Here is a 19396-nt window from a genome sequence, read left to right on the forward strand (position 1 = left end):
AGGTGCAGCTCTTTAACTTACCTAAAAGGGAGGGCGGAGAGAAGACAAGGAAGGTGAATGAGGTGTTCCAATGTGAAATGCCGGAAACACAGAAACACAGACGACACACAACAAGAGGTGGCAATCTATTCATTAATTGCAGTTAATCAATGAGCTCATTATCACTCATGCATTGTCCAACAGGTGTTGAAATAATGGGATTAAAAGGGGAGATCCCTTCAGAAAGACAGAAACAATAGCAAAGACAAAAAACACTTTTGGAATCTGCTTTTAGTCAACACATAAGGAAAGGGTGCACCGGTCCTGGAAATACTGCAATACCAGGTCAATGCGTGGAGTGGACAGAGCAAGCTCTATTTCCATCTCCCTGTTCTAAAAATCCATTTAATATATGGTCCCCAGATAGGGGACGTATCAGATATTAAACTGATAAGAACAGATACTACACTTGATCTTAGCCAAAAGGCCGAGAAGCGATAACCCGAACGGGCCGCGCGTTGCCCGAGCCTGCCCGATACTGCTGTTCAGCCCTTGCAGCGATTCAGCCTACTTCTAGGCAATTCCATGGGGCCCTGCAGGCTCACACACTCACAGCTACACGGGAGGTGAATAAAGGCCGGAGAGGAAGCCAGACAGGATTTGCTTCTTTTGCTTGCACCACAATGCAGTGCTGAAAGAGGAGGAATCTACATAAAAACGCCTTCCTGGCAACGCCCAAATGCCCTGCTGCCATGCAGATAAACACTGGCAGCGGCAGCAAGTGCATGCCCACAGCCACCCCTTGTTCCTTCACACCTTGTATCAGCTGTAATCCAGTCCAGTCCAGTGCTGCCTGCTGAGCAGCACTGACCAACACTGCCTGGGCCCAGGCTTTTATCTCTGAGGCCCCATTATGATGTCAGAAAGCTGGCTCTGGAATCCTGAGGGCTCCACTATGACACGTGCAAAGTTCCGTCTGAACTTTATATAAGACGGTGAGGCTCAGTCAGTCACTCAGTGTTGCCTGAGAGGGCAACACTGCAACAGCCGGCCGCCAGGCTGTCTTTTTTTTGCACAGCTAGTTGCCTCCAGGAGGCCACAAGAGGGAGACAAGGGACTGCAAAATGGAAAATAGGCATCCACCAACTTTACAGACAACTTCTCCTTGCTCCTACAACCTCCATCCTTGCACAGTTTGTTATTCTTCTAGGTAACATAGTAACAAATCCAAATTGCTGCTCTCTTTGTAGGCAAGCAAGGCTTTGTTGCAACTGCAATTCTTACTTCTTCTTGAAATGTAGGGACGACAGTACATTCCATCACATCCATCTAGTGTACACAGGTAGGTCCATTGTGGCGGGCAGGCGAGCGGGCGGGCTGCTTTATTGGCTGTTTGCTGTTCCCCTACTCCACTCCACTATTTGACTGTTGTGCTGCATCAATCAATCAATCAATCAATCAATCAATCAATCAATCAATCAATCAATCAGTGGCTGGCTCAGGTGCAGCTCTTTAACTTACCTAAAAGGGAGGGCGGAGAGAAGACAAGGAAGGTGAATGAGGTGTTCCAATGTGAAATGCCGGAAACACAGAAACACAGACGACACACAACAAGAGGTGGCAATCTATTCATTAATTGCATTTAATCAATGAGCTCATTATCACTCATGCATTGTCCAACAGGTGTTGAAATAATGGGATTAAAAGGGGAGATCCCTTCAGAAAGACAGAAACAATAGCAAAGACAAAAAACACTTTTGGAATCTGCTTTTAGTCAACATATAAGGAAAGGGTGCACCGGTCCTGGAAATACTGCAATACCAGGTCAATGCGTGGAGTGGACAGAGCAAGCTCTATTTCCATCTCCCTGTTCTAAAAATCCATTTAATATATGGTCCCCAGATAGGGGACGTATCAGATATTAAACTGATAAGAACAGATACTACACTTGATCTTAGCCAAAAGGCCGAGAAGCGATAACCCGAACGGGCCGCGCGTTGCCCGAACCTGCCCGATACTGCTGTTCAGCCCTTGCAGCGATTCAGCCTACTTCTAGGCAATTCCATGGGGCCCTGCAGGCTCACACACTCACAGCTACACGGGAGGTGAATAAAGGCCGGAGAGGAAGCCAGACAGGATTTGCTTCTTTTGCTTGCACCACAATGCAGTGCTGAAAGAGGAGGAATCTACATAAAAACGCCTTCCTGGCAACGCCCAAATGCCCTGCTGCCATGCAGATAAACACTGGCAGCGGCAGCAAGTGCATGCCCACAGCCACCCCTTGTTCCTTCACACCTTGTATCAGCTGTAATCCAGTCCAGTCCAGTGCTGCCTGCTGAGCAGCACTGACCAACACTGCCTGGGCCCAGGCTTTTATCTCTGAGGCCCCATTATGATGTCAGAAAGCTGGCTCTGGAATCCTGAGGGCTCCACTATGACACGTGCAAAGTTCCGTCTGAACTTTATATAAGACGGTGAGGCTCAGTCAGTCACTCAGTGTTGCCTGAGAGGGCAACACTGCAACAGCCGGCCGCCAGGCTGTCTTTTTTTTGCACAGCTAGTTGCCTCCAGGAGGCCACAAGAGGGAGACAAGGGACTGCAAAATGGAAAATAGGCATCCACCAACTTTACAGACAACTTCTCCTTGCTCCTACAACCTCCATCCTTGCACAGTTTGTTATTCTTCTAGGTAACATAGTAACAAATCCAAATTGCTGCTCTCTTTGTAGGCAAGCAAGGCTTTGTTGCAACTGCAATTCTTACTTCTTCTTGAAATGTAGGGACGACAGTACATTCCATCACATCCATCTAGTGTACACAGGTAGGTCCATTGTGGCGGGCAGGCGAGCGGGCGGGCTGCTTTATTGGCTGTTTGCTGTTCCCCTACTCCACTCCACTATTTGACTGTTGTGCTGCATCAATCAATCAATCAATCAATCAATCAATCAATCAATCAATCAGTGGCTGGCTCAGGTGCAGCTCTTTAACTTACCTAAAAGGGAGGGCGGAGAGAAGACAAGGAAGGTGAATGAGGTGTTCCAATGTGAAATGCCGGAAACACAGAAACACAGACGACACACAACAAGAGGTGGCAATCTATTCATTAATTGCATTTAATCAATGAGCTCATTATCACTCATGCATTGTCCAACAGGTGTTGAAATAATGGGATTAAAAGGGGAGATCCCTTCAGAAAGACAGAAACAATAGCAAAGACAAAAAACACTTTTGGAATCTGCTTTTAGTCAACACATAAGGAAAGGGTGCACCGGTCCTGGAAATACTGCAATACCAGGTCAATGCGTGGAGTGGACAGAGCAAGCTCTATTTCCATCTCCCTGTTCTAAAAATCCATTTAATATATGGTCCCCAGATAGGGGACGTATCAGATATTAAACTGATAAGAACAGATACTACACTTGATCTTAGCCAAAAGGCCGAGAAGCGATAACCCGAACGGGCCGCGCGTTGCCCGAGCCTGCCCGATACTGCTGTTCAGCCCTTGCAGCGATTCAGCCTACTTCTAGGCAATTCCATGGGGCCCTGCAGGCTCACACACTCACAGCTACACGGGAGGTGAATAAAGGCCGGAGAGGAAGCCAGACAGGATTTGCTTCTTTTGCTTGCACCACAATGCAGTGCTGAAAGAGGAGGAATCTACATAAAAACGCCTTCCTGGCAACGCCCAAATGCCCTGCTGCCATGCAGATAAACACTGGCAGCGGCAGCAAGTGCATGCCCACAGCCACCCCTTGTTCCTTCACACCTTGTATCAGCTGTAATCCAGTCCAGTCCAGTGCTGCCTGCTGAGCAGCACTGACCAACACTGCCTGGGCCCAGGCTTTTATCTCTGAGGCCCCATTATGATGTCAGAAAGCTGGCTCTGGAATCCTGAGGGCTCCACTATGACACGTGCAAAGTTCCGTCTGAACTTTATATAAGACGGTGAGGCTCAGTCAGTCACTCAGTGTTGCCTGAGAGGGCAACACTGCAACAGCCGGCCGCCAGGCTGTCTTTTTTTTGCACAGCTAGTTGCCTCCAGGAGGCCACAAGAGGGAGACAAGGGACTGCAAAATGGAAAATAGGCATCCTCCAACTTTACAGACAACTTCTCCTTGCTCCTACAACCTCCATCCTTGCACAGTTTGTTATTCTTCTAGGTAACATAGTAACAAATCCAAATTGCTGCTCTCTTTGTAGGCAAGCAAGGCTTTGTTGCAACTGCAATTCTTACTTCTTCTTGAAATGTAGGGACGACAGTACATTCCATCACATCCATCTAGTGTACACAGGTAGGTCCATTGTGGCGGGCAGGCGAGCGGGCGGGCTGCTTTATTGGCTGTTTGCTGTTCCCCTACTCCACTCCACTATTTGACTGTTGTGCTGCATCAATCAATCAATCAATCAATCAATCAATCAATCAATCAATCAATCAATCAATCAATCAATCAATCAATCAATCAGTGGCTGGCTCAGGTGCAGCTCTTTAACTTACCTAAAAGGGAGGGCGGAGAGAAGACAAGGAAGGTGAATGAGGTGTTCCAATGTGAAATGCCGGAAACACAGAAACACAGACGACACACAACAAGAGGTGGCAATCTATTCATTAATTGCATTTAATCAATGAGCTCATTATCACTCATGCATTGTCCAACAGGTGTTGAAATAATGGGATTAAAAGGGGAGATCCCTTCAGAAAGACAGAAACAATAGCAAAGACAAAAAACACTTTTGGAATCTGCTTTTAGTCAACACATAAGGAAAGGGTGCACCGGTCCTGGAAATACTGCAATACCAGGTCAATGCGTGGAGTGGACAGAGCAAGCTCTATTTCCATCTCCCTGTTCTAAAAATCCATTTAATATATGGTCCCCAGATAGGGGACGTATCAGATATTAAACTGATAAGAACAGATACTACACTTGATCTTAGCCAAAAGGCCGAGAAGCGATAACCCGAACGGGCCGCGCGTTGCCCGAGCCTGCCCGATACTGCTGTTCAGCCCTTGCAGCGATTCAGCCTACTTCTAGGCAATTCCATGGGGCCCTGCAGGCTCACACACTCACAGCTACACGGGAGGTGAATAAAGGCCGGAGAGGAAGCCAGACAGGATTTGCTTCTTTTGCTTGCACCACAATGCAGTGCTGAAAGAGGAGGAATCTACATAAAAACGCCTTCCTGGCAACGCCCAAATGCCCTGCTGCCATGCAGATAAACACTGGCAGCGGCAGCAAGTGCATGCCCACAGCCACCCCTTGTTCCTTCACACCTTGTATCAGCTGTAATCCAGTCCAGTCCAGTGCTGCCTGCTGAGCAGCACTGACCAACACTGCCTGGGCCCAGGCTTTTATCTCTGAGGCCCCATTATGATGTCAGAAAGCTGGCTCTGGAATCCTGAGGGCTCCACTATGACACGTGCAAAGTTCCGTCTGAACTTTATATAAGACGGTGAGGCTCAGTCAGTCACTCAGTGTTGCCTGAGAGGGCAACACTGCAACAGCCGGCCGCCAGGCTGTCTTTTTTTTGCACAGCTAGTTGCCTCCAGGAGGCCACAAGAGGGAGACAAGGGACTGCAAAATGGAAAATAGGCATCCTCCAACTTTACAGACAACTTCTCCTTGCTCCTACAACCTCCATCCTTGCACAGTTTGTTATTCTTCTAGGTAACATAGTAACAAATCCAAATTGCTGCTCTCTTTGTAGGCAAGCAAGGCTTTGTTGCAACTGCAATTCTTACTTCTTCTTGAAATGTAGGGACGACAGTACATTCCATCACATCCATCTAGTGTACACAGGTAGGTCCATTGTGGCGGGCAGGCGAGCGGGCGGGCTGCTTTATTGGCTGTTTGCTGTTCCCCTACTCCACTCCACTATTTGACTGTTGTGCTGCATCAATCAATCAATCAATCAATCAATCAATCAATCAATCAATCAATCAATCAGTGGCTGGCTCAGGTGCAGCTCTTTAACTTACCTAAAAGGGAGGGTGGAGAGAAGACAAGGAAGGTGAATGAGGTGTTCCAATGTGAAATGCCGGAAACACAGAAACACAGACGACACACAACAAGAGGTGGCAATCTATTCATTAATTGCATTTAATCAATGAGCTCATTATCACTCATGCATTGTCCAACAGGTGTTGAAATAATGGGATTAAAAGGGGAGATCCCTTCAGAAAGACAGAAACAATAGCAAAGACAAAAAACACTTTTGGAATCTGCTTTTAGTCAACACATAAGGAAAGGGTGCACCGGTCCTGGAAATACTGCAATACCAGGTCAATGCGTGGAGTGGACAGAGCAAGCTCTATTTCCATCTCCCTGTTCTAAAAATCCATTTAATATATGGTCCCCAGATAGGGGACGTATCAGATATTAAACTGATAAGAACAGATACTACACTTGATCTTAGCCAAAAGGCCGAGAAGCGATAACCCGAACGGGCCGCGCGTTGCCCGAGCCTGCCCGATACTGCTGTTCAGCCCTTGCAGCGATTCAGCCTACTTCTAGGCAATTCCATGGGGCCCTGCAGGCTCACACACTCACAGCTACACGGGAGGTGAATAAAGGCCGGAGAGGAAGCCAGACAGGATTTGCTTCTTTTGCTTGCACCACAATGCAGTGCTGAAAGAGGAGGAATCTACATAAAAACGCCTTCCTGGCAACGCCCAAATGCCCTGCTGCCATGCAGATAAACACTGGCAGCGGCAGCAAGTGCATGCCCACAGCCACCCCTTGTTCCTTCACACCTTGTATCAGCTGTAATCCAGTCCAGTCCAGTGCTGCCTGCTGAGCAGCACTGACCAACACTGCCTGGGCCCAGGCTTTTATCTCTGAGGCCCCATTATGATGTCAGAAAGCTGGCTCTGGAATCCTGAGGGCTCCACTATGACACGTGCAAAGTTCCGTCTGAACTTTATATAAGACGGTGAGGCTCAGTCAGTCACTCAGTGTTGCCTGAGAGGGCAACACTGCAACAGCCGGCCGCCAGGCTGTCTTTTTTTTGCACAGCTAGTTGCCTCCAGGAGGCCACAAGAGGGAGACAAGGGACTGCAAAATGGAAAATAGGCATCCACCAACTTTACAGACAACTTCTCCTTGCTCCTACAACCTCCATCCTTGCACAGTTTGTTATTCTTCTAGGTAACATAGTAACAAATCCAAATTGCTGCTCTCTTTGTAGGCAAGCAAGGCTTTGTTGCAACTGCAATTCTTACTTCTTCTTGAAATGTAGGGACGACAGTACATTCCATCACATCCATCTAGTGTACACAGGTAGGTCCATTGTGGCGGGCAGGCGAGCGGGCGGGCTGCTTTATTGGCTGTTTGCTGTTCCCCTACTCCACTCCACTATTTGACTGTTGTGCTGCATCAATCAATCAATCAATCAATCAATCAATCAATCAATCAATCAATCAATCAATCAATCAGTGGCTGGCTCAGGTGCAGCTCTTTAACTTACCTAAAAGGGAGGGCGGAGAGAAGACAAGGAAGGTGAATGAGGTGTTCCAATGTGAAATGCCGGAAACACAGAAACACAGACGACACACAACAAGAGGTGGCAATCTATTCATTAATTGCATTTAATCAATGAGCTCATTATCACTCATGCATTGTCCAACAGGTGTTGAAATAATGGGATTAAAAGGGGAGATCCCTTCAGAAAGACAGAAACAATAGCAAAGACAAAAAACACTTTTGGAATCTGCTTTTAGTCAACACATAAGGAAAGGGTGCACCGGTCCTGGAAATACTGCAATACCAGGTCAATGCGTGGAGTGGACAGAGCAAGCTCTATTTCCATCTCCCTGTTCTAAAAATCCATTTAATATATGGTCCCCAGATAGGGGACGTATCAGATATTAAACTGATAAGAACAGATACTACACTTGATCTTAGCCAAAAGGCCGAGAAGCGATAACCCGAACGAGCCGCGCGTTGCCCGAGCCTGCCCGATACTGCTGTTCAGCCCTTGCAGCGATTCAGCCTACTTCTAGGCAATTCCATGGGGCCCTGCAGGCTCACACACTCACAGCTACACGGGAGGTGAATAAAGGCCGGAGAGGAAGCCAGACAGGATTTGCTTCTTTTGCTTGCACCACAATGCAGTGCTGAAAGAGGAGGAATCTACATAAAAACGCCTTCCTGGCAACGCCCAAATGCCCTGCTGCCATGCAGATAAACACTGGCAGCGGCAGCAAGTGCATGCCCACAGCCACCCCTTGTTCCTTCACACCTTGTATCAGCTGTAATCCAGTCCAGTCCAGTGCTGCCTGCTGAGCAGCACTGACCAACACTGCCTGGGCCCAGGCTTTTATCTCTGAGGCCCCATTATGATGTCAGAAAGCTGGCTCTGGAATCCTGAGGGCTCCACTATGACACGTGCAAAGTTCCGTCTGAACTTTATATAAGACGGTGAGGCTCAGTCAGTCACTCAGTGTTGCCTGAGAGGGCAACACTGCAACAGCCGGCCGCCAGGCTGTCTTTTTTTTGCACAGCTAGTTGCCTCCAGGAGGCCACAAGAGGGAGACAAGGGACTGCAAAATGGAAAATAGGCATCCACCAACTTTACAGACAACTTCTCCTTGCTCCTACAACCTCCATCCTTGCACAGTTTGTTATTCTTCTAGGTAACATAGTAACAAATCCAAATTGCTGCTCTCTTTGTAGGCAAGCAAGGCTTTGTTGCAACTGCAATTCTTACTTCTTCTTGAAATGTAGGGACGACAGTACATTCCATCACATCCATCTAGTGTACACAGGTAGGTCCATTGTGGCGGGCAGGCGAGCGGGCGGGCTGCTTTATTGGCTGTTTGCTGTTCCCCTACTCCACTCCACTATTTGACTGTTGTGCTGCATCAATCAATCAATCAATCAATCAATCAATCAATCAATCAATCAATCAATCAATCAATCAGTGGCTGGCTCAGGTGCAGCTCTTTAACTTACCTAAAAGGGAGGGCGGAGAGAAGACAAGGAAGGTGAATGAGGTGTTCCAATGTGAAATGCCGGAAACACAGAAACACAGACGACACACAACAAGAGGTGGCAATCTATTCATTAATTGCATTTAATCAATTAGCTCATTATCACTCATGCATTGTCCAACAGGTGTTGAAATAATGGGATTAAAAGGGGAGATCCCTTCAGAAAGACAGAAACAATAGCAAAGACAAAAAACACTTTTGGAATCTGCTTTTAGTCAACACATAAGGAAAGGGTGCACCGGTCCTGGAAATACTGCAATACCAGGTCAATGCGTGGAGTGGACAGAGCAAGCTCTATTTCCATCTCCCTGTTCTAAAAATCCATTTAATATATGGTCCCCAGATAGGGGAAGTATCAGATATTAAACTGATAAGAACAGATACTACACTTGATCTTAGCCAAAAGGCCGAGAAGCGATAACCCGAACGGGCCGCGCGTTGCCCGAGCCTGCCCGATACTGCTGTTCAGCCCTTGCAGCGATTCAGCCTACTTCTAGGCAATTCCATGGGGCCCTGCAGGCTCACACACTCACAGCTACACGGGAGGTGAATAAAGGCCGGAGAGGAAGCCAGACAGGATTTGCTTCTTTTGCTTGCACCACAATGCAGTGCTGAAAGAGGAGGAATCTACATAAAAACGCCTTCCTGGCAACGCCCAAATGCCCTGCTGCCATGCAGATAAACACTGGCAGCGGCAGCAAGTGCATGCCCACAGCCACCCCTTGTTCCTTCACACCTTGTATCAGCTGTAATCCAGTCCAGTCCAGTGCTGCCTGCTGAGCAGCACTGACCAACACTGCCTGGGCCCAGGCTTTTATCTCTGAGGCCCCATTATGATGTCAGAAAGCTGGCTCTGGAATCCTGAGGGCTCCACTATGACACGTGCAAAGTTCCGTCTGAACTTTATATAAGACGGTGAGGCTCAGTCAGTCACTCAGTGTTGCCTGAGAGGGCAACACTGCAACAGCCGGCCGCCAGGCTGTCTTTTTTTTGCACAGCTAGTTGCCTCCAGGAGGCCACAAGAGGGAGACAAGGGACTGCAAAATGGAAAATAGGCATCCACCAACTTTACAGACAACTTCTCCTTGCTCCTACAACCTCCATCCTTGCACAGTTTGTTATTCTTCTAGGTAACATAGTAACAAATCCAAATTGCTGCTCTCTTTGTAGGCAAGCAAGGCTTTGTTGCAACTGCAATTCTTACTTCTTCTTGAAATGTAGGGACGACAGTACATTCCATCACATCCATCTAGTGTACACAGGTAGGTCCATTGTGGCGGGCAGGCGAGCGGGCGGGCTGCTTTATTGGCTGTTTGCTGTTCCCCTACTCCACTCCACTATTTGACTGTTGTGCTGCATCAATCAATCAATCAATCAATCAATCAATCAATCAATCAATCAATCAATCAATCAATCAGTGGCTGGCTCAGGTGCAGCTCTTTAACTTACCTAAAAGGGAGGGCGGAGAGAAGACAAGGAAGGTGAATGAGGTGTTCCAATGTGAAATGCCGGAAACACAGAAACACAGACGACACACAACAAGAGGTGGCAATCTATTCATTAATTGCATTTAATCAATGAGCTCATTATCACTCATGCATTGTCCAACAGGTGTTGAAATAATGGGATTAAAAGGGGAGATCCCTTCAGAAAGACAGAAACAATAGCATAGACAAAAAACACTTTTGGAATCTGCTTTTAGTCAACACATAAGGAAAGGGTGCACCGGTCCTGGAAATACTGCAATACCAGGTCAATGCGTGGAGTGGACAGAGCAAGCTCTATTTCCATCTCCCTGTTCTAAAAATCCATTTAATATATGGTCCCCAGATAGGGGACGTATCAGATATTAAACTGATAAGAACAGATACTACACTTGATCTTAGCCAAAAGGCCGAGAAGCGATAACCCGAACGGGCCGCGCGTTGCCCGAGCCTGCCCGATACTGCTGTTCAGCCCTTGCAGCGATTCAGCCTACTTCTAGGCAATTCCATGGGGCCCTGCAGGCTCACACACTCACAGCTACACGGGAGGTGAATAAAGGCCGGAGAGGAAGCCAGACAGGATTTGCTTCTTTTGCTTGCACCACAATGCAGTGCTGAAAGAGGAGGAATCTACATAAAAACGCCTTCCTGGCAACGCCCAAATGCCCTGCTGCCATGCAGATAAACACTGGCAGCGGCAGCAAGTGCATGCCCACAGCCACCCCTTGTTCCTTCACACCTTGTATCAGCTGTAATCCAGTCCAGTCCAGTGCTGCCTGCTGAGCAGCACTGACCAACACTGCCTGGGCCCAGGCTTTTATCTCTGAGGCCCCATTATGATGTCAGAAAGCTGGCTCTGGAATCCTGAGGGCTCCACTATGACACGTGCAAAGTTCCGTCTGAACTTTATATAAGACGGTGAGGCTCAGTCAGTCACTCAGTGTTGCCTGAGAGGGCAACACTGCAACAGCCGGCCGCCAGGCTGTCTTTTTTTTGCACAGCTAGTTGCCTCCAGGAGGCCACAAGAGGGAGACAAGGGACTGCAAAATGGAAAATAGGCATCCACCAACTTTACAGACAACTTCTCCTTGCTCCTACAACCTCCATCCTTGCACAGTTTGTTATTCTTCTAGGTAACATAGTAACAAATCCAAATTGCTGCTCTCTTTGTAGGCAAGCAAGGCTTTGTTGCAACTGCAATTCTTACTTCTTCTTGAAATGTAGGGACGACAGTACATTCCATCACATCCATCTAGTGTACACAGGTAGGTCCATTGTGGCGGGCAGGCGAGCGGGCGGGCTGCTTTATTGGCTGTTTGCTGTTCCCCTACTCCACTCCACTATTTGACTGTTGTGCTGCATCAATCAATCAATCAATCAATCAATCAATCAATCAATCAATCAATCAGTGGCTGGCTCAGGTGCAGCTCTTTAACTTACCTAAAAGGGAGGGCGGAGAGAAGACAAGGAAGGTGAATGAGGTGTTCCAATGTGAAATGCCGGAAACACAGAAACACAGACGACACACAACAAGAGGTGGCAATCTATTCATTAATTGCATTTAATCAATGAGCTCATTATCACTCATGCATTGTCCAACAGGTGTTGAAATAATGGGATTAAAAGGGGAGATCCCTTCAGAAAGACAGAAACAATAGCAAAGACAAAAAACACTTTTGGAATCTGCTTTTAGTCAACACATAAGGAAAGGGTGCACCGGTCCTGGAAATACTGCAATACCAGGTCAATGCGTGGAGTGGACAGAGCAAGCTCTATTTCCATCTCCCTGTTCTAAAAATCCATTTAATATATGGTCCCCAGATAGGGGACGTATCAGATATTAAACTGATAAGAACAGATACTACACTTGATCTTAGCCAAAAGGCCGAGAAGCGATAACCCGAACGGGCCGCGCGTTGCCCGAGCCTGCCCGATACTGCTGTTCAGCCCTTGCAGCGATTCAGCCTACTTCTAGGCAATTCCATGGGGCCCTGCAGGCTCACACACTCACAGCTACACGGGAGGTGAATAAAGGCCGGAGAGGAAGCCAGACAGGATTTGCTTCTTTTGCTTGCACCACAATGCAGTGCTGAAAGAGGAGGAATCTACATAAAAACGCCTTCCTGGCAACGCCCAAATGCCCTGCTGCCATGCAGATAAACACTGGCAGCGGCAGCAAGTGCATGCCCACAGCCACCCCTTGTTCCTTCACACCTTGTATCAGCTGTAATCCAGTCCAGTCCAGTGCTGCCTGCTGAGCAGCACTGACCAACACTGCCTGGGCCCAGGCTTTTATCTCTGAGGCCCCATTATGATGTCAGAAAGCTGGCTCTGGAATCCTGAGGGCTCCACTATGACACGTGCAAAGTTCCGTCTGAACTTTATATAAGACGGTGAGGCTCAGTCAGTCACTCAGTGTTGCCTGAGAGGGCAACACTGCAACAGCCGGCCGCCAGGCTGTCTTTTTTTTGCACAGCTAGTTGCCTCCAGGAGGCCACAAGAGGGAGACAAGGGACTGCAAAATGGAAAATAGGCATCCACCAACTTTACAGACAACTTCTCCTTGCTCCTACAACCTCCATCCTTGCACAGTTTGTTATTCTTCTAGGTAACATAGTAACAAATCCAAATTGCTGCTCTCTTTGTAGGCAAGCAAGGCTTTGTTGCAACTGCAATTCTTACTTCTTCTTGAAATGTAGGGACGACAGTACATTCCATCACATCCATCTAGTGTACACAGGTAGGTCCATTGTGGCGGGCAGGCGAGCGGGCGGGCTGCTTTATTGGCTGTTTGCTGTTCCCCTACTCCACTCCACTATTTGACTGTTGTGCTGCATCAATCAATCAATCAATCAATCAATCAATCAATCAATAAATCAATCAATCAATCAATCAATCAATCAGTGGCTGGCTCAGGTGCAGCTCTTTAACTTACCTAAAAGGGAGGGCGGAGAGAAGACAAGGAAGGTGAATGAGGTGTTCCAATGTGAAATGCCGGAAACACAGAAACACAGACGACACACAACAAGAGGTGGCAATCTATTCATTAATTGCATTTAATCAATGAGCTCATTATCACTCATGCATTGTCCAACAGGTGTTGAAATAATGGGATTAAAAGGGGAGATCCCTTCAGAAAGACAGAAACAATAGCAAAGACAAAAAAACACTTTTGGAATCTGCTTTTAGTCAACACATAAGGAAAGGGTGCACCGCTCCTGGAAATACTGCAATACCAGGTCAATGCGTGGAGTGGACAGAGCAAGCTCTATTTCCATCTCCCTGTTCTAAAAATCCATTTAATATATGGTCCCCAGATAGGGGACGTATCAGATATTAAACTGATAAGAACAGATACTACACTTGATCTTAGCCAAAAGGCCGAGAAGCGATAACCCGAACGGGCCGCGCGTTGCCCGAGCCTGCCCGATACTGCTGTTCAGCCCTTGCAGCGATTCAGCCTACTTCTAGGCAATTCCATGGGGCCCTGCAGGCTCACACACTCACAGCTACACGGGAGGTGAATAAAGGCCGGAGAGGAAGCCAGACAGGATTTGCTTCTTTTGCTTGCACCACAATGCAGTGCTGAAAGAGGAGGAATCTACATAAAAACGCCTTCCTGGCAACGCCCAAATGCCCTGCTGCCATGCAGATAAACACTGGCAGCGGCAGCAAGTGCATGCCCACAGCCACCCCTTGTTCCTTCACACCTTGTATCAGCTGTAATCCAGTCCAGTCCAGTGCTGCCTGCTGAGCAGCACTGACCAACACTGCCTGGGCCCAGGCTTTTATCTCTGAGGCCCCATTATGATGTCAGAAAGCTGGCTCTGGAATCCTGAGGGCTCCACTATGACACGTGCAAAGTTCCGTCTGAACTTTATATAAGACGGTGAGGCTCAGTCAGTCACTCAGTGTTGCCTGAGAGGGCAACACTGCAACAGCCGGCCGCCAGGCTGTCTTTTTTTTGCACAGCTAGTTGCCTCCAGGAGGCCACAAGAGGGAGACAAGGGACTGCAAAATGGAAAATAGGCATCCACCAACTTTACAGACAACTTCTCCTTGCTCCTACAACCTCCATCCTTGCACAGTTTGTTATTCTTCTAGGTAACATAGTAACAAATCCAAATTGCTGCTCTCTTTGTAGGCAAGCAAGGCTTTGTTGCAACTGCAATTCTTACTTCTTCTTGAAATGTAGGGACGACAGTACATTCCATCACATCCATCTAGTGTACACAGGTAGGTCCATTGTGGCGGGCAGGCGAGCGGGCGGGCTGCTTTATTGGCTGTTTGCTGTTCCCCTACTCCACTCCACTATTTGACTGTTGTGCTGCATCAATCAATCAATCAATCAATCAATCAATCAATCAATCAATCAGTGGCTGGCTCAGGTGCAGCTCTTTAACTTACCTAAAAGGGAGGGCGGAGAGAAGACAAGGAAGGTGAATGAGGTGTTCCAATGTGAAATGCCGGAAACACAGAAACACAGACGACACACAACAAGAGGTGGCAATCTATTCATTAATTGCATTTAATCAATGAGCTCATTATCACTCATGCATTGTCCAACAGGTGTTGAAATAATGGGATTAAAAGGGGAGATCCCTTCAGAAAGACAGAAACAATAGCAAAGACAAAAAACACTTTTGGAATCTGCTTTTAGTCAACACATAAGGAAAGGGTGCACCGGTCCTGGAAATACTGCAATACCAGGTCAATGCGTGGAGTGGACAGAGCAAGCTCTATTTCCATCTCCCTGTTCTAAAAATCCATTTAATATATGGTCCCCAGATAGGGGACGTATCAGATATTAAACTGATAAGAACAGATACTACACTTGATCTTAGCCAAAAGGCCGAGAAGCGATAACCCGAACGGGCCGCGCGTTGCCCGAGCCTGCCCGATACTGCTGTTCAGCCCTTGCAGCGATTCAGCCTACTTCTAGGCAATTCCATGGGGCCCTGCAGGCTCACACACTCACAGCTACACGGGAGGTGAATAAAGGCCGGAGAGGAAGCCAGACAGGATTTGCTTCTTTTGCTTGCACCACAATGCAGTGCTGAAAGAGGAGGAATCTACATAAAAACGCCTTCCTGGCAACGCCCAAATGCCCTGCTGCCATGCAGATAAACACTGGCAGCGGCAGCAAGTGCATGCCCACAGCCACCCCTTGTTCCTTCACACCTTGTATCAGCTGTAATCCAGTCCAGTCCAGTGCTGCCTGCTGAGCAGCACTGACCAACACTGCCTGGGCCCAGGCTTTTATCTCTGAGGCCCCATTATGATGTCAGAAAGCTGGCTCTGGAATCCTGAGGGCTCCACTATGACACGTGCAAAGTTCCGTCTGAACTTTATATAAGACGGTGAGGCTCAGTCAGTCACTCAGTGTTGCCTGAGAGGGCAACACTGCAACAGCCGGCCGCCAGGCTGTCTTTTTTTTGCACAGCTAGTTGCCTCCAGGAGGCCACAAGAGGGAGACAAGGGACTGCAAAATGGAAAATAGGCATCCACCAACTTTACAGACAACTTCTCCTTGCTCCTACAACCTCCATCCTTGCACAGTTTGTTATTCTTCTAGGTAACATAGTAACAAATCCAAATTGCTGCTCTCTTTGTAGGCAAGCAAGGCTTTGTTGCAACTGCAATTCTTACTTCTTCTTGAAATGTAGGGACGACAGTACATTCCATCACATCCATCTAGTGTACACAGGTAGGTCCATTGTGGCGGGCAGGCGAGCGGGCGGGCTGCTTTATTGGCTGTTTGCTGTTCCCCTACTCCACTCCACTATTTGACTGTTGTGCTGCATCAATCAATCAATCAATCAATCAATCAATCAATCAATCAATCAATCAATCAATCAATCAATCAATCAGTGGCTGGCTCAGGTGCAGCTCTTTAACTTACCTAAAAGGGAGGGCGGAGAGAAGACAAGGAAGGTGAATGAGGTGTTCCAATGTGAAATGCCGGAAACACAGAAACACAGACGACACACAACAAGAGGTGGCAATCTATTCATTAATTGCATTTAATCAATGAGCTCATTATCACTCATGCATTGTCCAACAGGTGTTGAAATAATGGGATTAAAAGGGGAGATCCCTTCAGAAAGACAGAAACAATAGCAAAGACAAAAAACACTTTTGGAATCTGCTTTTAGTCAACACATAAGGAAAGGGTGCACCGGTCCTGGAAATACTGCAATACCAGGTCAATGCGTGGAGTGGACAGAGCAAGCTCTATTTCCATCTCCCTGTTCTAAAAATCCATTTAATATATGGTCCCCAGATAGGGGACGTATCAGATATTAAACTGATAAGAACAGATACTACACTTGATCTTAGCCAAAAGGCCGAGAAGCGATAACCCGAACGGGCCGCGCGTTGCCCGAGCCTGCCCGATACTGCTGTTCAGCCCTTGCAGCGATTCAGCCTACTTCTAGGCAATTCCATGGGGCCCTGCAGGCTCACACACTCACAGCTACACGGGAGGTGAATAAAGGCCGGAGAGGAAGCCAGACAGGATTTGCTTCTTTTGCTTGCACCACAATGCAGTGCTGAAAGAGGAGGAATCTACATAAAAACGCCTTCCTGGCAACGCCCAAATGCCCTGCTGCCATGCAGATAAACACTGGCAGCGGCAGCAAGTGCATGCCCACAGCCACCCCTTGTTCCTTCACACCTTGTATCAGCTGTAATCCAGTCCAGTCCAGTGCTGCCTGCTGAGCAGCACTGACCAACACTGCCTGGGCCCAGGCTTTTATCTCTGAGGCCCCATTATGATGTCAGAAAGCTGGCTCTGGAATCCTGAGGGCTCCACTATGACACGTGCAAAGTTCCGTCTGAACTTTATATAAGACGGTGAGGCTCAGTCAGTCACTCAGTGTTGCCTGAGAGGGCAACACCGCAACAGCCGGCCGCCAGGCTGTCTTTTTTTTGCACAGCTAGTTGCCTCCAGGAGGCCACAAGAGGGAGACAAGGGACTGCAAAATGGAAAATAGGCATCCACCAACTTTACAGACAACTTCTCCTTGCTCCTACAACCTCCATCCTTGCACAGTTTGTTATTCTTCTAGGTAACATAGTAACAAATCCAAATTGCTGCTCTCTTTGTAGGCAAGCAAGGCTTTGTTGCAACTGCAATTCTTACTTCTTCTTGAAATGTAGGGACGACAGTACATTCCATCACATCCATCTAGTGTACACAGATAGGTCCATTGTGGCGGGCAGGCGAGCGGGCGGGCTGCTTTATTGGCTGTTTGCTGTTCCCCTACTCCACTCCACTATTTGACTGTTGTGCTGCATCAATCAATCAATCAATCAATCAATCAATCAATCAATCAATCAATCAGTGGCTGGCTCAGGTGCAGCTCTTTAACTTACCTAAAAGGGAGGGCGGAGAGAAGACAAGGAAGGTGAATGAGGTGTTCCAATGTGAAATGCCGGAAACACAGAAACACAGACGACACACAACAAGAGGTGGCAATCTATTCATTAATTGCATTTAATCAATGAGCTCATTATCACTCATGCATTGTCCAACAGGTGTTGAAATAATGGGATTAAAAGGGGAGATCCCTTCAGAAAGACAGAAACAATAGCAAAGACAAAAAACACTTTTGGAATCTGCTTTTAGTCAACACATAAGGAAAGGGTGCACCGGTCCTGGAAATACTGCAATACCAGGTCAATGCGTGGAGTGGACAGAGCAAGCTCTATTTCCATCTCCCTGTTCTAAAAATCCATTTAATATATGGTCCCCAGATAGGGGACGTATCAGATATTAAACTGATAAGAACAGATACTACACTTGATCTTAGCCAAAAGGCCGAGAAGCGATAACCCGAACGGGCCGCGCGTTGCCCGAGCCTGCCCGATACTGCTGTTCAGCCCTTGCAGCGATTCAGCCTACTTCTAGGCAATTCCATGGGGCCCTGCAGGCTCACACACTCACAGCTACACGGGAGGTGAATAAAGGCCGGAGAGGAAGCCAGACAGGATTTGCTTCTTTTGCTTGCACCACAATGCAGTGCTGAAAGAGGAGGAATCTACATAAAAACGCCTTCCTGGCAACGCCCAAATGCCCTGCTGCCATGCAGATAAACACTGGCAGCGGCAGCAAGTGCATGCCCACAGCCACCCCTTGTTCCTTCACACCTTGTATCAGCTGTAATCCAGTCCAGTCCAGTGCTGCCTGCTGAGCAGCACTGACCAACACTGCCTGGGCCCAGGCTTTTATCTCTGAGGCCCCATTATGATGTCAGAAAGCTGGCTCTGGAATCCTGAGGGCTCCACTATGACACGTGCAAAGTTCCGTCTGAACTTTATATAAGACGGTGAGGCTCAGTCAGTCACTCAGTGTTGCCTGAGAGGGCAACACTGCAACAGCCGGCCGCCAGGCTGTCTTTTTTTTGCACAGCTAGTTGCCTCCAGGAGGCCACAAGAGGGAGACAAGGGACTGCAAAATGGAAAATAGGCATCCACCAACTTTACAGACAACTTCTCCTTGCTCCTACAACCTCCATCCTTGCACAGTTTGTTATTCTTCTAGGTAACATAGTAACAAATCCAAATTGCTGCTCTCTTTGTAGGCAAGCAAGGCTTTGTTGCAACTGCAATTCTTACTTCTTCTTGAAATGTAGGGACGACAGTACATTCCATCACATCCATCTAGTGTACACAGGTAGGTCCATTGTGGCGGGCAGGCGAGCGGGCGGGCTGCTTTATTGGCTGTTTGCTGTTCCCCTACTCCACTCCACTATTTGACTGTTGTGCTGCATCAATCAATCAATCAATCAATCAATCAATCAATCAATCAATCAATCAATCAATCAATCAATCAATCAATCAGTGGCTGGCTCAGGTGCAGCTCTTTAACTTACCTAAAAGGGAGGGCGGAGAGAAGACAAGGAAGGTGAATGAGGTGTTCCAATGTGAAATGCCGGAAACACAG

At 47.7% G+C, this 19396-nt stretch overlaps 13 non-coding genes across 13 annotated transcripts; all 13 read right to left on the reverse strand.

Moving 5' to 3' along the window:
- Nucleotides 1-287: 287 nt before the first annotated feature.
- LOC142731827 (U2 spliceosomal RNA) lies at nucleotides 288-478 on the reverse strand. Its single transcript, XR_012879214.1, has one exon. It is a non-coding gene; the product is annotated as a U2 spliceosomal RNA (small nuclear RNA).
- A 1288-nt stretch (nucleotides 479-1766) lies between these two features.
- Nucleotides 1767-1957, reverse strand: LOC142731828 (U2 spliceosomal RNA). Its single transcript, XR_012879215.1, has one exon. It is a non-coding gene; the product is annotated as a U2 spliceosomal RNA (small nuclear RNA).
- A 1280-nt stretch (nucleotides 1958-3237) lies between these two features.
- Nucleotides 3238-3428, reverse strand: LOC142731829 (U2 spliceosomal RNA). The gene has a single exon (XR_012879216.1). It is a non-coding gene; the product is annotated as a U2 spliceosomal RNA (small nuclear RNA).
- A 1312-nt stretch (nucleotides 3429-4740) lies between these two features.
- On the reverse strand, nucleotides 4741-4931 carry LOC142731831 (U2 spliceosomal RNA). Its single transcript, XR_012879217.1, has one exon. It is a non-coding gene; the product is annotated as a U2 spliceosomal RNA (small nuclear RNA).
- Nucleotides 4932-6219: 1288 nt separating this feature from the next.
- Nucleotides 6220-6410, reverse strand: LOC142731833 (U2 spliceosomal RNA). The gene has a single exon (XR_012879219.1). It is a non-coding gene; the product is annotated as a U2 spliceosomal RNA (small nuclear RNA).
- A 1296-nt stretch (nucleotides 6411-7706) lies between these two features.
- On the reverse strand, nucleotides 7707-7897 carry LOC142731834 (U2 spliceosomal RNA). Its single transcript, XR_012879220.1, has one exon. It is a non-coding gene; the product is annotated as a U2 spliceosomal RNA (small nuclear RNA).
- A 1296-nt stretch (nucleotides 7898-9193) lies between these two features.
- On the reverse strand, nucleotides 9194-9384 carry LOC142731801 (U2 spliceosomal RNA). Its single transcript, XR_012879192.1, has one exon. It is a non-coding gene; the product is annotated as a U2 spliceosomal RNA (small nuclear RNA).
- A 1296-nt stretch (nucleotides 9385-10680) lies between these two features.
- LOC142731835 (U2 spliceosomal RNA) lies at nucleotides 10681-10871 on the reverse strand. The gene has a single exon (XR_012879221.1). It is a non-coding gene; the product is annotated as a U2 spliceosomal RNA (small nuclear RNA).
- A 1284-nt stretch (nucleotides 10872-12155) lies between these two features.
- Nucleotides 12156-12346, reverse strand: LOC142731836 (U2 spliceosomal RNA). Its single transcript, XR_012879222.1, has one exon. It is a non-coding gene; the product is annotated as a U2 spliceosomal RNA (small nuclear RNA).
- A 1305-nt stretch (nucleotides 12347-13651) lies between these two features.
- LOC142731784 (U2 spliceosomal RNA) lies at nucleotides 13652-13842 on the reverse strand. Its single transcript, XR_012879177.1, has one exon. It is a non-coding gene; the product is annotated as a U2 spliceosomal RNA (small nuclear RNA).
- A 1280-nt stretch (nucleotides 13843-15122) lies between these two features.
- Nucleotides 15123-15313, reverse strand: LOC142731837 (U2 spliceosomal RNA). Its single transcript, XR_012879223.1, has one exon. It is a non-coding gene; the product is annotated as a U2 spliceosomal RNA (small nuclear RNA).
- Nucleotides 15314-16617: 1304 nt separating this feature from the next.
- LOC142731838 (U2 spliceosomal RNA) lies at nucleotides 16618-16808 on the reverse strand. Its single transcript, XR_012879224.1, has one exon. It is a non-coding gene; the product is annotated as a U2 spliceosomal RNA (small nuclear RNA).
- Nucleotides 16809-18092: 1284 nt separating this feature from the next.
- On the reverse strand, nucleotides 18093-18283 carry LOC142731839 (U2 spliceosomal RNA). The gene has a single exon (XR_012879225.1). It is a non-coding gene; the product is annotated as a U2 spliceosomal RNA (small nuclear RNA).
- Between the last annotated feature and the right edge of the window lie 1113 nt (nucleotides 18284-19396).

This window comes from Rhinoderma darwinii, unplaced genomic scaffold, assembly GCF_050947455.1.
Source record: "Rhinoderma darwinii isolate aRhiDar2 unplaced genomic scaffold, aRhiDar2.hap1 Scaffold_874, whole genome shotgun sequence".
In the NCBI taxonomy this organism is placed as follows: domain Eukaryota; kingdom Metazoa; phylum Chordata; class Amphibia; order Anura; family Rhinodermatidae; genus Rhinoderma; species Rhinoderma darwinii.